Source organism: Cebus imitator, unplaced genomic scaffold, assembly GCF_001604975.1.
Source record: "Cebus imitator isolate Cc_AM_T3 unplaced genomic scaffold, Cebus_imitator-1.0 Scaffold3, whole genome shotgun sequence".
Taxonomy (NCBI): domain Eukaryota; kingdom Metazoa; phylum Chordata; class Mammalia; order Primates; family Cebidae; genus Cebus; species Cebus imitator.
In genome coordinates this window covers 12,611,547-12,626,900 of record NW_016107318.1, presented here as the reverse complement: position 1 = coordinate 12,626,900, position 15,354 = coordinate 12,611,547, and the positions used below count along the sequence as shown (strand labels likewise).

Genomic DNA, 15,354 nt, shown 5'->3' with positions numbered 1-15,354 from the left:
CAAAATTTCCCACATTTCTCTGTCTTCTTCTGAGCCATCCAAACTGTTCCAACCTCTGCCTGTTACCCAGTTCCAAAGTTGTTTCCACATTTTCAGGTATCTTTTCACAAGTGCCCCACTCTACTGGTGCCAATTATTAGTGTATTTGTTTGTTTTCATGCTACTGATAAAGGCATACCCAAGACTGGGCAATTCAAAAAAGGAAGAGCTTTAATAGACTTATAGTTCCTCATGTCTGGGAAGACCTCACAATCACAGCAGAAGGTGAAGGACATGCCTTGCATGGCGGCAGACAAGAGAGCTTGTGCAGGGAAACTCCCATTTTAAAACCATCAGATCTTATGAGACTCATTCACTATCAGAATCACAAGAACAGCATGGGAAAGACCCACCCCCATGATTCAGTTACCTCCCACAAAGTTCCTCCCATGACACATGGGAATTCTGGGAATTAACAATTCAAGATGAGATTTGGGTTGGGACACAGACAAACCATATCAGGCAGACTGTGGCCAATACTGCCAACTGGCTCTTCAAGTCCCTTCCAACCCACGCAATTGGGGAAGAGCAAAAACTTAAAGCCTCTCAGCATGAGGTAAGGGAACTAGGTGAAGACAAATGAGGTGTCTAGGCCCCAAAATTTAAGGAGACATTCAATTTCAAGCTCATGTAAGTATGGGACTGGCATGTGAGAATGAGCGCCTCCTTAAACTCTGTGCACTGGATATCTTTCTTGCTTTACTCTAGTCCCAATCTTGCTTCTCAGGTTCCCTGTCAGCTCATTTTCATATGTGATCCAGCTTCTGCTAAGACAGTGCAACCTTGGAGATTTAGAACTAAGAAGTGATGCAGGGTCCCTGCTCCTGGGAATTCTTTTGTTTTTATTGGTAAGCAAGGATGAGAAGTTTGGCGTTTGGGTTTTCTTTATTAGATTCATCAGAGGTTTCAGTAATTGGTCCCCACATAGGTAGACATTGAAGGGAGAATTCAAGGAAGAACACTTATTTTGCTGACATGAAACAAAGATATGTTGAGTAGTGGGATTTTAGAGCTAAGAGTTTGATGGCAACATCTTGATCTTCAGACTTCAGCAGAGCTGGGATGATCCTGGACCCAGGAACTAGAGAAGCAGCTCCTGGTTGGGCATGGTGGCTCACATCTGTAATCCCAGCACTTTGGGAGGCCGAGGCAGGTGGATCACAAGGTCAGGAGTTTGAGACCAGCCTGGCCAACATAGTGAAACCCTGTCTCTACTAAAAAAATACAAAAAATTAGCTGGGCATGGTGTTGGGCACCTGTAATCCCAGCTACTTGAGGGGCTGAGGCAAGAGAATTGCTTGAACCCGGGCAGTGGAGGTTGCATTGAGCTGAGATTACACCACTGAGCTCCAGCCTGGCTACGGTGTGAGACTCTGTCACACACACTCACAGACACACACACACACACACACACACACACACAGAGAGAGAGAGAGAGAGAGAGAGAGAGAGAGAGAGAGAGAGAGAGAGAGAGAAGCAGCTCCTGACTCCAGAGCCTTCCTGATCAGACAGGCAGCAACTCCCTTAGTGGACTTCCTATGTTGGTGTTCTGGAAATAATCTTAGATGCTTAAACTCCAGCTGCCCTTTTGACCTGCCAACAGTTTTCTTAGCACATTATTTCCTTTTTGTCTTTCTGATACCTGCAACATGAGCCTAGACTGCTACAAACAGAGAATGAATGGTTTTCTCTATTGAGGAATATAGACACTGAAATAAGGAGTTTTGTACATATTTATTTTTACATATGTACATATATTTATGTATATATTTTATTTTTAATATTCATCATATTAAACATGAATGCTAGCTTAGACTGATAAAGAAATAATTCACTTTGTGTCATAAAAATAAACAACAATTCTGTGATTGTGATTAGACTCTGCTCTACAGTCTGGGAGATGAGATACACAAAAAATGTGATAAAACTTCTTCAAAGAATATGTAACTATTGTCATTTTAAAGAAAATAAAGAACTTGAAGTTATGAAAATAAGATTGTTCTCCAAGAAGACAAGAAGTATCTGTAAGAGCCAATATATAATGATTCAGGACATTAATATTAAAAGTTATCTAACTAAATATATGAGTGATTATAAAGAAAGAGTCTATCATTGAAAGGTGCTGCCACAGAATAATGATAAAAGAAGAGTCACATCGGCAAGATTGTTGTCTCCATTGAAGTACTGGCCAGAATAGAGGAGCCATAGTCATGGGTCTTAAGTAGCTCCAGTTTCCACTGCATTAGAAAGAGCATTCCCATTACACAACCATGACAAATTATTTTAGCTACATACCACTACATTTCTGGTTTTTCTGATGCCCTTTATTCTATTTTTCTGCCCCAAATGATATTCCAATTATGCTTTGGAGGAAGTATACTGATCATATTCATCCACTATCTGTTTTGTTGCAGTAGTTATACGTCTCATAAACTGTGATATTCTTGCTTCATTCATCACTCTTCAATTCACTTTATGGGTATCTGTTGCTACAAAATATATTCCTTCTTGATATCTTTATAAAATCAAGTTTGAAGACTAAAAACTGAAGGTCTGAACTATGGAAAATTTATCAGTACTAACCCATGATGTCTCTTCTCAGACAAAGAATGCATCCTTCCACAGGAAATAGGCACAAACCAGACACTGCAAGACAGCAAGTAAATTTACTTTCCTAGAAGCATAAGAGAATGGCTCCTATAGGTCCTGTCCTACTTATTGACCCATTTCATTTGAACTTCTAAAGTTTCTAAAGCTATGCCCAAAATTTCTTTTCCTGTACAGGTATATTGAAATCTAATCCAAATAATGCATGCTATACTAAAATAGAATATCCATGCCATATAATTTTGAATGGCAGCATGTGTTTTCTATATTTTATTACTCTAGATGATCCATAAAGTAACTTTCAACCACACAAATCTAGTGTATCTAATATGTTCACCATCTATTTAGGCCCCTGAGTGCTTCCATATTGTGGCTTTAATATTAAATTATGAATGCTTAAAAATAAAATTTAAACTTCAAAATGTCTTATACTTCTTTTTCATCACACTGGCTTCAGTGAAGAGTAAATGATTTACAAATGCTTCTTAATAATGATGAAACAAGTTTATTTTAACTAGACTAATAAATGAACTGTACCTTTCATAATTTTCTTCTATAGCCAAATTTGAGGAAATTGAGTAATACATTTTCCACTTAATCTCTTTATTGCTTTTTAAAAATAGGATAACTTAGATTCAATTTTGTATCAAGAGAAGGGGATTATGACTTGGGCTTTGTGGGCAAATATTTTACCAGCCCTGCAGAATATGCCTAATCCCAGACTATTTATAAGCAAAAATATCATCCCTAAATTTTTGATACATAATAATATTTCATAACTCATTTCATGTAGCTTTGAATTTTTAAAAGCGTTTTTGGAGCTATCATTTATTCACTTTAGCTTGTAAGCAAACTTGCTATGTAGACTGGACAAGTGTAATTTATTATTCCTATCATGTAGTTGTAGAAAATGGGGCTTAGAGGATATGTACTGGGTTCCCACTACTTGGTTACTCAGTAGTAGATCCAAGTCTGAATTGAAATGTTTTTTTCCTTCCTTAAATCAACTATATTGAGGTATAATTTACAAACAATGCAATTTACTTGTTTAAAATTTCAGTTTGGTGTTTGAAAATGTTATATACCCATGAAACCACCATCACAATAAAGATTTACAACACCTACATCTACTCAACAAATTCCCTTGTGCCATTTTGCAGCAAATCCCACATTACCCTCGCACATAGCCCTAGGCAATCATTGACATGTTTTTGTCCATAGAGATTGGTTTTGCCTCTTCTAACATGTTGTATAAAAGAAATAGTACAGTATGTGCATTTTTGTGTCTGGCTTATTTTGCTAAACATGTACTAGAGATTCACTCAGGTTGCTGTGTATGCCATTACGAACTGAAACCTTTGCATCCTAGGAATGGTTATTTCTAATGGTTATTTTTTTTTATACGCTAGAAAAATCAAGTTTATTTTTAAATATTTTTAAAGGCTAAGGACATAGCAAAAATAACCCAAGAGTGACTGAACCAAACTCAGGGCATTAAAGGAGCATCAGCCAATGCAAGCAGGTCTATATAAAATACATATTGTTTATAAATGTGCACAGCAGAAGGCACAGCAGCCCCAGAGGGCCAGACGGGGACAACAGGGAGAAACAGAGGGCCATCTGGAGGGACAGGCACGCCCACACCACTCACAGCCCTGGGCCCCAAGTGCACCTCCAAAGTCAGCTACCCTGCAGCATGGCCCTTGCCCTTTCTGAGCCTGGGTATAGCTGAAGATCAAGTTCACCTGTATCTTGGCATATCCACCTATAATTGGCACCTCTAATGCTCCCTTTTTTCCATTCCAGCTTTAAATAGCCCTAAATTTTCATTCGACTGGACTATTAAAATAGTCTCCTAACATACCTTCATTTTGAGTCTCAACCCTATCTATCCAATACTGTTTAAAAGTCCTCTTTCAAATACACAGTTTTGTCAGCCAGTTGCCTAACATCACTTCTCCTAAAGCAGTAGTTCTCCAAGTGCCCCACATAATGTAACAGGGTGACAAGAACAAGACGGATAAGCTCTCCTTCTGGATCCACCTTTCTCCCTTCGATCAGAGCAAGCCAATATCTTATCCAGTTATATATCAGACTTCCATGAAAAATTTTAATTGTAGAAAAAATGTATTTTTTTAAACACTTGAAGGTAGCTCATCTATAGAACACGTCAACTCTCTGGCAACTGGCTGCCCCTCCAGTTTGTGTTTCATACTGAACCCCCTCTTCAGTCGTTTTTCTACCATCCACAGATATAAATCTCACATAGCCATGCACCATACCTGTAAATCGCCAGGCTTTTTCACTGGCAAGTGCTTTGCTCTATTTTCCTGGAGTAATTTTCTACCCTCCACCTTTACTTATGTCGCAAACACATGCTCATGCTTAAGACTTTAAGCTATAGGTACATCTTATTTATGAAATTTTGCTGACTTCATCCCCTAATATGTAGAAATAACAGCTTCTTACTTGTAACGACACAGTTCCCTAAACATTGTAACACTGTACTAGGAAAATACTTTATGTCCCTTACAATTTTTAGTAATTATGATGATTATCCTGAAAGTAGCCACTGTACACAACACTGACACTAACCAATGGCCGCAGCTAATTGATATGGAATAATTCATGACACAACTCAGGCCAGTGAGAGACTCTCCCCACTTGCTGCCACCTGGACACATCCATTGGTTCAGGATGTGCAGGTGATACACAGTAAGTCACTCAGAGATCATAAGCTTTCATTTTTCACTTAGGCTAGTTCGAGCTAAATTTTTGTTACTTGTGACTGAAAACACCCCTAAAAATTTTTAACACCAAGGTGCATTTATTTTTTTTTAAATATGCATTTTGTCTTTCTCTTTTTAATTACAAAAGCGTTTTTTTCTTTTTATACAAAAGACAGGTTCTTCCTCGGTCACCCAGGCTACAATGCAGTGGTGTAATCATATACAGCCTCAAATACTTAGGCTCAAGTGATCCTCTTGCCTCCTCCTCCAAAGTGGCTGGAACTACAGGCATATGCCATCATACACGGCTTATTTTTAAATAATTTTTGTAGAGATGGGGTTACACTGCACTGCTTAGGCTGGTCTCAAACAATCCTCTCACCTCAGCCTCCTAAAATGTCGAGATTACAGACATGAGACACCACGATTGGCCCCAGATTTGCATTTTACCTTGACTGCCTTCTCAGTCTTTATATCTCTAACACCTAGTCCAATGCCATCTACAAAATGGATATTTAATAATACTCAAAGAGTGAATGGACGAATAGATGGGTGAACCAAATATGCCTGTAGAACATATTCGCTGAGAATTTATAGCAGTGAATTTATTTAGTAATTCAAATTAAGGCAACCATACATAAAATATACAGAAAAATGGATGGAATTTAACATAAGGAATATGATAGAATAAAGGCATAAACCCAAGTGGATAGAGAAAGATTAAATCAGAGAACAAGGTTAAGTAACTTGAAATTTCACACTGCCATAAGGGTCTGATACTTTTGAATCTTGTAGAGGTCCCTTCTTTAATAAACATTTTTTAATTCACAGTCTTCCCTCTGTATCCATGGAGAAGTGGTTCCAGGACTCTTCCGTGGATATGAATATTTGACTGATGTTCAAGGTCCTCGTGTATTAATAAGATGACGCTGTATATGCATATAACCTACACGCATTTTCCCATATACTTTATCTCTGGATTGCATGCAATACCTAATACAATGCCTACACGTCACTTCATTCACGTGGAATTAATGTAGCACTCAGGGCACAGCAAATTTATATTTTGCTTTTTGAAACTTTGTAGAATTTTTTTCCCTGAATATTTTCTATCAGATTTGGCTGAATCCACATATGTGAAACTCATGGATACAAAGGGCCAACAGAGATCAACCATATATACAATTGCTAATAGTGATCTCCAGGAACGCCAAAAAGAATGAAACAAAATTGCAGAAGTAAGCATTTTCACAGATGAGCAAATAAGAGTGAAAGTCACGGTTTTAGCCTTTGCTTTTTAATATAAATAAATAAGACTTGTGTACTCATTCTTCCCTGGATGATATCTAACAGAACCTGATAATTATGCCATGTCATCTTCAATTTAAGGTCAAATAAAGATCATTTGACCTCTAGATTTTCTTTATATGTCATTAAAGCATTCATATAAATAATGATATGGAGAGTGCATTTTCTTTATTTTACCGCAGAGTTTACTGACTTCATAAGGAGTATCAGGCATTTGTTATACAAAATCAATACAACAAAGATCCTATCCTTGAATGTATTACAATGCTATAAGGGACATTAACAGAAAAAGAAAATATAAGACAAAATAATAAAATGCTATAAAATGATAAGAATAAAGCACAGCAGAGGTAACCTTAAAATTCACCAGACAGAATTCTCAAGATCTTAGTAAAGAGATTGAAGAATGATCTATTCTGAAAGTGAGGTTTAACAACTACTCACGTGACTTTAGCTAAGTGTAGCAAGTTTTACCGGCTGTCTCTACCCTGCCCTCATATTTCATTGAGTGTCCTATTTACTAAAGGGTTCTGGAGAGAAAGGGCAATTCACTAAATAGAATAGAATCAGAATAGGAGAATGACTTGGGCCTTATTATTTATTACCATCATAAATATTTATGTTGTATATTCTTGTGCTTGATCATCTACAAGGTGCTAATTCTTAAGAGATTTAAAAAACCAAGGAAAATTAATGAATTACCTCCATACATATATGAGATACATTTGATAATTATACATAGGTAAGACTGATGTTATGAAAGATGAGGATGGGCAGCTATTTATTTGATTTGAGAAATACAGGGTGTCATCTGCAAAGGGTTTAAAAATATTAAATTTTGATTTGGCAGTCGATTCGTTGCTTGTGACTGAAAACACTCCTACAAGTTTTTAACACCAAAGTGGATTTATTTGTTTTTTTCAAATTTGCATTTTGTCTATTTTTAATTTTTAAAAAGTGCCTTTAAAAAAGGACAAGGTCTTCCTCTGGCACCCAGGCTATGCTGCAGTGTATTAAAACCATAATTGGGTTAAAAATATTACCTTCCCACTGGGCTGCCTTTGAATACATTTCTTTTGATGCAACACATATTTTTTGATTAAGCTATTTCCTTTAGAAAGTCACTTATATCGTGCAGATGAATTTACCAGAAAAGGAAGACTCATTGGAATGCTGGCAATGGCTAATGTGCTAATGTGTCAATTTGTGTCCTGTCCTAAGAACGATATGTGGAGATAGGATACAAAATTGTTAAGTCCTGCAGGAAAAGAGGAAAACTAAAAATATCCTGAAGATGAAAAGGCTTTTTAAAAAGACAGATCCAGGAAAAAAACAAAACAAAACAACTACAGTTGGAAGAAAAGAAGGAAATCAAGCTCAGAAAATACAGAGAAGCACAAACCATTCTAACATGGAGAAACCCCATCTCTACTGAAAATACAAAATTATACGAGTGTGGTGGTGGGCGCCTATAATCCCAGCTAGACTGCGCCACTACACTCCAGCCTGGAAAAAAAAAAAAAAAATGCATCTCACAAAAAAAAAAAAAAAAAAAAAAAAAAAAACTGCTTCTCACTTTATATTGTATGTTATCCTTGTAACCAATGTGATTTATATATCTTTAGTACAGTGTGTATGTGTGTGTGTGTATGTCCTATTTTAAGTAACCTAACACATTTATATAAGGGATTGCTAGTGAACACCTACATGTACCAGAATACTGTGGGACTTGGAGATGTGATAGTAAGTAAGGGCCCAGATTTCTAGATCTTAAAGAGCTTACAGTATACTGGAAGACATGGCCACATTTAGCGAAATATGCTCTATGATAGGAGATATACCACAAATATGGGAGCATTGAGAGGAATTGATGTCTGATGTGAAAGGTTAAGGATGGCTTCCAAAATCAATGATTTCTGAGATGAGATATGCAGTATGAGCACAAACATGCCAGGTGAGCCAGGAGAGCTAAGAAGTGAGAATGCAGAGAGGGCAATGTGCAAACATCCAGCAAGAGGAAAGAGAATACCAAGTTCAGGGATCTAGAAGACATTTGCTTCTCTAAAGTTTAGAAAATGAAGAGGGAATGTTAAAAGATATGGGAGTTAAGTGTATTAGAATTTTTTCAGAGCAAGATACAGAAACACATAGTTCCCAGCTTAAGGAAAAATATAGTATAAGCCTAATGTGATAGATATTTCATAAATCTGTCAGGAATCTTTTTGGCTTCAAGAAAGAGAGGAGTTGAGAAATAAATGGTATCAAGATTGCCTCTGCATCATTCCTCTCTGCTTCACTGTCTGGGTTGGCCCCATTCTCCATACTCGCTGCTGACAGGCTCTCTCTACTCAGTAAGCTATAATTTCATCCTCCTTATTTCTGATAGTGGATACCCAGGAAATTATTTGTTTAGCACCTTGTCTTACACTGAAAGACCTCCTTATACAGCCATCCTTGTGGATTCCAGAAGCAATTTTGTACCTAACTGACTGATATAGAAATGGGCATTAGGCCCAAGATGATACAATAAGAATATTTCCCCTGGCTAGTCTCTTGAATGTAGACATTTTAAGCTTGGTTTATATAGAACCAACATGTCACCATGAGGCTCATATGAGGAGCTATTTTAGGATTGGGCGAGGGACTAAGCAAACACCTCTGCAGATATTCACTACAATATAATAAATGGTTTTGAGAAATTTGGACTAGAGTATATTAAAAATGGATTCATCCAACTGCTGAAATTTTTTGCTTTATTAAAAGAAAACTTGTTTGAACTAGTGTGCTTTTCTTGTATATTTAACATGTGCTAAATTTTCATTTGCTTACAACTTATCAGGAGCAAATTCACTGCAAAAACAATATCTTGTGTGGATGAATCCCCTTGGTGCATGTGAGTTTCTGCCACCAGGTCTGATGACGTGAGCCATTCTCATCAAATGCCACATTGGCCTCCACAGAGCTCCCCACGATTATTTGATCCTTCAGACTCCATGTGAGTTAGAAGCGGTGGGTGAGAGCAGATGCCATTCAAGCATTTACATTACTTTTGGCGTTTTGGTCTCTGATCTGATAACATTTTCCTATACTTATTTTGGATGTAGTCTGGCAATTTTTTCCCAGGTACTGTTTTCCACACTTGATAGACTATGTACAGCAGAAGTGCTGATCCTTGGTCATGGGACAGATTATATGACATATAAATGGTACAGTATGCTACACACCAATAAGCAAATCCCTTGGAAAAACATGGAATAGTACAAACGGGCTGAGTGGCCCTTTCTTATTCCTACTGACACCATTCTGAAAAACAGTTTTATAAAGCCCTGGATCCTGTCATATACAGAAGAAAAGGACATTTTTGTTTCTTGTGCTGTCACAAGTAAGAAGAATAACAACTATCTTTTATTAGGTACATGCCATGTTCCAGGTACTTTTAATAATAGTACATTCATATGGGAGTCTTTCTTACTCAGCTTTGATTGAGATCCAAAGCTGGGATGGCAGGGAGCATGACAGGTACCTCTTCCAGTTACTACTGAGTGACAAATGAAACTAATATTTAGAAGCTGAAGACAGCCTTTTGATTTTGCTGACAAATTCTCTGGGTCAGGAATTTGAATACAGTATCTGAGGCCTCAGCTGATTCCAAGGCTGGGGGTAATTTGAAACCCAGGGACCAAAATCACCTGAAGTCTCATTTATGCACACTTCTGGCACCTGGGCTGGAGAATTCAAGGACTAGAATTGACAACTGCAGTTCCTGCCTGTGCCTTCTCCAGGTGTCTTGGCTTCCTCATGGTATGGCCTCCTCAGGGTACCTGCCCACTTACATGAAGCTCAGGGAATCCAGTGCAAGTATTTCAGCAAGCAAGGCAGAAGCCTCATCACTTTTCATGACACAGCATAAAAAGTCACATAGTGTTATTTTTAATATATCATAATGATCGAACCCCAGCCATATACAAAAGAACACAGATCTTCCTATTAATGGACACCAACATTTTGGTGCCATATTTTCAAAAAGCCAAAATATCAGACCACAAAGGCAAGTGGCATTGTCAGTTTAGGCTGCCATAAGAGAATACCATAGACTGGGTAACTTAAACAACAAACTTTATTTCTTACAGTTCAAGAACATGAGAAATCCAAAATCAAGATGCTCATAGATTCAGTGTCTAGTGAGGACACTTCCAAGTTATAGATTGCCAAGTTCTTGTTGTATCTTTACATGATAGAAAGCAGAAAGAGCTCTATGGGGTCTCTTTTATAGGGACACTATCCCACTTATGAGATTGGTATCAACCTCCCAACCGAATTACCTCCCCATCTAATTACTTTCCAAAGGGCCTGTCTCCCGATGCCATCACGTTGGAGGTAAGGATTTCACCATATCACTTTGGTGGGAAAAGCATACAAAAATGTAGATCATAACACATATTATGTTTTAAAAACTATAAAAATGATATTTCAGCCAGGTGCAGTGGCTCACACCTGTAATTCCAACTGCTTGGGAGACTGAGGTGGAAGGATCACTGTAGTGAATTATAACTGTGCTACTCTACTTCAGCCCAGGCAACAAAGAGAGACCCTGCCTAGGAAAAACAAAAATTGTAAAAATGGTACTGAAATTCATAAATCGCCAACTACCTCAAGGATTAAAAAAGATGTGAAGGATTAGAGAAAGCAGACATGAGAACTGTTTTGGAGAAAACGTCAATATTTCTTGTACTCCACTGCTCTCTATCAACCGTTACGAAATGCAGGATGAGAGGAGGTAACTTTGCTCTCACCTGAGAGAAAGAGATGCTTTCAGAGTTTGGAGAGGCTGATATAATATGCATGTTCTGAAATCTGAGGGATGCAGTGACTGGTATCTGACTCATCCCTAAAAAGTCTAACATTAGCAGTTTTGCCTAGCTGAAACAGTCTACAGCAGCAGAATAAAAAAAATCTTCACTGAAGCAAGCCACCCTTTCAATGTTTGGCTAAGGACAACTGTGTGATTTCTATATGTCAGAAAAGAGATCATTGTGAATTGTCTTCAAAATGACTCAGCTGGACACAGTGGCTCATGCGTGTAATCACTTTGGGAAGCTGAGGTGAGTAAATTGCTTGAGCCTAGGAGTTCGAGATCAGCCTGGGCAACATGATGACACTCTGTCTCTACAAAAAATATAAAAATTAGCTGGGTATGGTGGTGCACGCTTGTAGTCCCAGCTACTCAAAAGGCTGAGATGGAAGGATTGCTTGAACTCAGGATGTTCAAGTAAAGGTGCAAGTAAGCCATGATCAGGCCACTGAACTCCAGCCTGGATGACGGAATGAGACCCTGTCTGGAAAAAAAAAAATAGAAATTACTCTATGCCAGTCTCTTTGCTTCAAAGATTATGAAGATCTTGACATAAAGAGGCTAGGATTAGAAGGACGAGCTAAAGGGGGATTGGATGTGGCCAGCTTGAAGTTATTCACCTGCATGGAGGAATGAAAATCAAAGATCCCTAGAAGTGATGCAGGGAATAAATAAATGGTTTAAGATATCCACCACACCTAGAAAGCATCACTGCAAGATTACAAGTAAGCTCTCCTTTGTCTCATAACTTTTCTATCTCCCATTGTTACAAAACAACTATCTGGTAATGGAAGGCATCATTTGAAATCATAATAGAATCCCATCCACACTAGAGAATAAGGGAAAAGAAAAGGTTTTAATTGAATGAGAATCCTATGTTTTAAATACCTATAGACTGATCTGTTGTCATTAAAATCTGGGAAAAGAAAGTATTCTTGGAGTACCTGAGAATAACTAAATGTCCTCTGATAGCTGCCAGAGATTTTATGCAGGATTACAGATAAAGGAGCCCTAAAAAGATAACAATTTGCAGGAGTAGTTGGTGGGAGATAATAAGAAATGCTTGCTTCCTAACTTTCTCAAGTATTTCAATAAAGTTTACTTATATACAGTCATGCACTGCATATGACATTTTGGTCAACACCCAATCACATATATGACAGTGGTTCTATAAGATTATAATATTGCATTTTTACTGTACTTTTTCTATATTTAGATATGTTTAAGTACACAAATAGCTAAAATTGTGTTATATGGCTACAGTACAATCCTATGTTATACAGGTTTGTAGCCCAGGAGCAATAAGCTATACCACATGCCTTAGGTTTTTAGTAGGCTTTACCATTTCGGTCTGTATAAGTACACTATGTTGTTTACACACACACAAAATTACCAATTAATGTCTCCCACCAACTACTCCTGCAAATTGTTATCTTTTTAGGGCTCCTTTATCTGTAATCCTGCATAAAATCTCTGGCAGCTATCAGAGGACATTTAGTTATTCTCAGGTACTCCAAGAATACTTTCTTTTCCCAGATTTTAATGACAACAGATCAGTCTATAGGTATTTAAAACATAGGATTCTCATTCAATTAAAACCTTTTCTTTTCCCTTATTCTCTAGTGTGGAATATTCAGAATGTATCCCAGTCATTAAGCAATGCATGACTGTGTATTAAATTTTATTCTTATAATTCTAATGAGATAGGAAATGTTATTCTCTGAGGCAAATAAAGGATGGCTACAAACTCTTTGTCATTCTTCCCTCAAGAGCTGGAGTCTGTGTCCTCACCTTGAATGTAGGTCATCTCTGTGACTGCTATCATAAAAAGAACATAGCAGAAGTGATGCTGTACCAGGTTCCAGGCTGACACCTAAAGAGACTGACAGTTTCCATTTTCTTTATCTTGGAAAACTCTCTCCAGGAGAACAATGAAGTCCAATTATTCTGAAAGCGCCATGCTAAAGAGGCCATGTATAAAGCTGACTAGTGCCAGTAGAGCCCAAACATTCTTCCCACACAGGTATCAGTTCAGGGAGTGAAGTAATCATGGATGCTCTAGACTGGACAATCTCCCAGATGAATGCCCTCAAATGATTCTTAGTCAATGCCTCATGGTGCAAAGAAATTGTCCAGCTGAGCCCTGCCCAAAGTAATGACTCTCAAAATCATGAGCTATAATAAAATAGTTACTAGTATTGTTTTAAGAAACTGAGTTTTACAGTGATTTGTTAAACACTAACAAATCGCCAAAATATCTTCACTTATTAAAAAAAACAGACTAAAAAATGTCAATACTTTCCCAAGAAAATCTAACAAATAGACAAGAATAATATTCTCATAAAGCTGACTTACTAAATAAAGGGAATAGAGATAATAGGCAAGATAAATGATAAAGGGGAAAAAAATAAAGCAGGGAAGGGATGGAGGTTGAAATATAAGATGTAATGGCCAAGAAAGGCTGAACTGAGAAGTTGACTATTGAGTAATGAGCTCAAGGAATTCTAAAAACAAAACCTATTGATTCCAGGAGAGAATATTCTAGGCAGAGGGAAAAGCATATGCCAGAGGCCCAAACAAAACCAGTATTTTCATGTAAACTTTGTATTATTTTGTTCACATTTATGAAAGATTATCATGTACATTATTAGCAATATCCAGTCAATAATTAAAATGAAGGTGGCTTAGACCAAGGTAGTAACAGAGCAGATGTTTGTTGAGAAGTACAAATATTTTGAAGGGAGAGCCAATGGAATTTGCTGACACATTGGATATGGCACGTGAGAGGAGTCAAGATTAATTTCAGTGTTTTGACCTATGTAACTAGAAAACTGGAGTCACCATTAACAGAGATGATGGCTTTGGTATATCAGGGTCTACTCTGTGGGAAGAGCACAGCAATGAGAACATGAATGGATGAGTGGATAAAAAGATAGCTATAGATAGAAAAAAATGAAAACACACAAATATCACCAGTGCTGCACCTAAACCCAGCTATTCATATATATTTTAAATAACTAATATTTTGGGGTTCTTATAAGAAATTAGATGTTATACCATGCTTTGCTTACTCTCTTAATCAGAGTCCTGTTAGGAAAACAGCAAGTATGTCAAGTATTTAAACAAAGTCTATTTTATGTAGAGAATTAGTTACACAGTTGTAATTACAGTTGTTGTCAGCTTTCCCCTAGATCTGGGAGAATAAAATATTATAGAAATGTAAGATTAGGTAGACATCAGGAGCCAGAGTTGGGTAGCCAGGCTAGAACCTGTAGAAGACAACACAATGTTTTCAGGAAAAAAGCAGCAGTGAGACATCAGGTAGATAAGACCTAAGACATTTCAAATTTGCTATGGTAAAGCAAGTATTGAAAAGTGTTGTGGTTTTCATTTGCACAATAGCAAAGACTTGGAACCCACCCCAATGCCCATCAATGATAGACTGGATAAAGAAAATGTGGCACATATACACCATGGAATACTATGCATCCATAACAAAGGATGAGTTCATGTCCTTTGCAGGGACATGAAACCATCATTCTCCGCAAACTGATGCCAAGAACAGAAAACCAAACATTGCATGTTCTCACTCATAAGTGTGTTCAACAATGAGAACACATGGACACAGGGAGGGGAACATCATACACTGGGGCCTGTTGGGGGATGGGGGGTCTAGGGGAGGGATAGCATTAGAATAAATACCTAATGACCCATAACAAGGTCTGAAGTTGAGGCAGCAATTAAGAGCTTACCACCCAAAAAAAGCCCAGGTCCAGATGGGTTCACAGCTGAATTCTACCAGACATACAAAGAGGAGCT

General features: G+C 37.6%; 1 pseudogene; it reads left to right on the top strand.

Annotated features, from left to right (window-relative positions):
* Positions 1-11,443: 11,443 nt before the first annotated feature.
* The window catches only part of LOC108305870, a 31,166-nt pseudogene continuing 27,255 nt past the window's right edge, over positions 11,444-15,354 (top strand).